Here is a 2500-nt window from a genome sequence, read left to right as displayed (position 1 = left end):
TATCTACTGAGTTATCTTTCAATTTAACTCAATATTCCATCTGGGTTGTCTGTAAATTTAATCAAATAATGAGCTTCACACCTGATTAGTCTGGGGGGATACAAACGATTTTTAAAGATATTCAATTGTCATTGGAATAATAATAGAAAATATTAATACTTAATTAGACTGCTTGGTGAAAAGTTTAAAACTGTTCCCGTAGGTTTTAGCGAGTCTCCGAATAAGACAGGAAAACTCCTGAAGTAAAGCAATGTCATCTGTCAGTTAGCTAAGATACCCTATCCTCCACGAGAGACTTTCAGAAATATTGAGCATTTCCACTGTTAGTAAGAAACAAAATGTTTGCATTGACAGTCTAAATAGCAATAAAAACAGAAAATCACTAGTCACAATAACAACAAGAAAAAAATGCACCCAAAGTGTTCTCGTTAATCGAGTTTTATGTATATTGTGAATACTTAACTATGGCCCGGGGGTGGCCTGGCTTATATCGTTGCCAGACGCATGATTATGGCTAACTTTAACTTTAAATAACATTTTAAAACTACTGAGGAGGCTACAGGACTGCAATTTGGTGTATTTGATGATTGGAGGGTGGATGATAAACGTAACAATATGCAACCCGTTAGGCTCAGTAGTTTTTAAGATCTGAGGACGGACAGACGAAGCTCCTCACAATAATTTTCTTTTTACAGAAATATTAAGAAACAGAAATGATAACCAATAATGATAATAAATTAATTATATGTCTCACAGACTGCGGACAAGCCTGCGGCCTCATTTACAGGCCTGTTTGTGGCAGCAACGGAGTAACTTACCCCAATATCTGCGTCTTCCAAAATGCAAGATGTCGCAATCCCTTCCTCGGGTTACGATGCCAAAGGAGATGTGAGGAATGTAAGTTTTTATTTTTCTTTTCTAGTTTTTTCTTCTTTCTTTCTTTCTCTCTTTCATTCTTTTCGAGGAGTCTTCGTTTGGATACTTGTATACAAGCCAGTGGCAGAGACAGGGAGTAGCGATACGCGGTGGTTCACACCCGTAGATTATTTTGCTGATAACTTCCTCTTTAGCTCTGGCATTTTTTTTTTTTCAATTTCTGCCGAAAGATTTGTTGTTTTATTATACCTTAAATGGCAGTGATGCAGATCATTCAGCGCTTTCACCTCCCCTAGTTAGAATGCCTTCCTCACTTTGACTAATAGCAGAATCCAAGGGACAGGAAAGTTTCCTAAAGTCTGATCAAAAACTGAGAAATTATCTTCACTTGGTTCATATAGACAGTTTCATATTCCATAAGTCGATCGCCCTATTCCTTGCTCATCTTTTGCAAAGCTGCTTCAGAACTTGCAACACTTATCAGATGGCGTTCTTGTCCTTGCTAATCATCAAGTCAAAGGTAAATAATTCACACAAAGTTTACGTAAAATGTAAAGGGATATTTTATTCCATTAGACGTTGAAGACGAGAACTCCACACTCATGCAACAGTAACTAATAGTACCTATTATCTCTAGACTACTCTTTCATTTTCCCCATTCAAAGGAGGAGGTGTACTTTCAAATTTAGTTTTTCTAATCTAAGTATAAGATTTGCTCTATTTTCCTCACGTGAGAAGACCCGTTCTTCATTTGTTTTTAATTTCCCGTTTTCTGCAGGTTTCATTGGATAAGGTTACGATCCCAACGCCAATCTCCAACCTGTTCTTGGCCCACAGCAGTTTTCGTTAACTGTTGAAGAAATAGTTTAATTTTACATAAGTTTAACCATGCTAATAATACACTTTTTCAAGTATTTCATTGTAAACTTGTCTAAGATTCTTCTATGATGTATCTGTACCTTTAATTGAATTTATTATCACTGGCCATTGTATCATTTGTGAAAAAAATTATATTCAAACTGTACTGAAATCTAAGTATTTATTTTCATTTCCTTTCAATTATTAATGGGGTTTAGTACATAAATGAATGTACAAATAACCTCTCTGAAAGCTTACATGAAAATAGTAATGACAATGGGATTAGACTGGCAACACTAGCCACAGAATACAATTAGTAGTAGGAGGCACTCTGTTCCCACACAAAGAAAAACATAAGGGCACTTGGCTTTCACCTGATGGAAATACAACCAATCAAATTGATCACGTTTAGTCAAAAGGAAATTTAGATCAGCGCTGATATATGTGAGAGCATACCAGGGAGCGGATTGTGATTCAAATCATTCCATGGTGGCAGCAAAAGAACGTATAAAATTAACAGCAAAGAGAAAGAATGGAGGGTAAACAGCTAACATAGATACTGAGAAACTGAAGGAAGAGGAAATCAAGATTGCAATACCAGGTTGATGTAGAGAACAGATTTGCAGCATTAGAGGTGGATGATGATGTTAGTTGGAACCTAGGATAAAAACCTATAGTGTTTTGGTAAGCCAGCAGAAAGAACTGTTGGCAGGGCGAGGCAACGCAGCTGAGGGCGATGGTTTGATGAGGAATGCAGAGAAGGCAG

At 36.8% G+C, this 2500-nt stretch overlaps 2 protein-coding genes across 3 annotated transcripts in view; one reads left to right on the top strand and one right to left on the bottom strand.

Moving 5' to 3' along the window:
• Positions 1–2500, top strand: part of LOC135194905 (turripeptide Gsg9.2-like) — a 78040-nt gene that overhangs the window by 917 nt on the left and 74623 nt on the right. The window contains exons 3-4 of one of the 2 annotated variants that reach the window (XR_010310022.1): positions 757–897; positions 1655–1917. The exons of the other annotated variant lie outside the window; for it this stretch is intronic. The gene's annotated coding sequence lies outside the window, so the exon portion shown is untranslated. Of the gene's footprint in view, positions 1–756; positions 898–1654; positions 1918–2500 lie in introns of those variants that run through there. 2 annotated transcript variants of the gene reach the window in all.
• The window catches only part of LOC135194895 (trypsin inhibitor ClTI-1-like), a 60759-nt gene that overhangs the window by 48485 nt on the left and 9774 nt on the right, over positions 1–2500 (bottom strand). The gene's annotated exons all lie outside the window — the stretch shown is intronic.

This window comes from Macrobrachium nipponense, chromosome 15 (genome assembly GCF_015104395.2).
Source record: "Macrobrachium nipponense isolate FS-2020 chromosome 15, ASM1510439v2, whole genome shotgun sequence".
In the NCBI taxonomy this organism is placed as follows: Eukaryota; Metazoa; Arthropoda; class Malacostraca; order Decapoda; family Palaemonidae; genus Macrobrachium; species Macrobrachium nipponense.
Note: the sequence above shows the minus strand (reverse complement) of the source record. Positions and strands in the feature narration are given on the sequence as shown.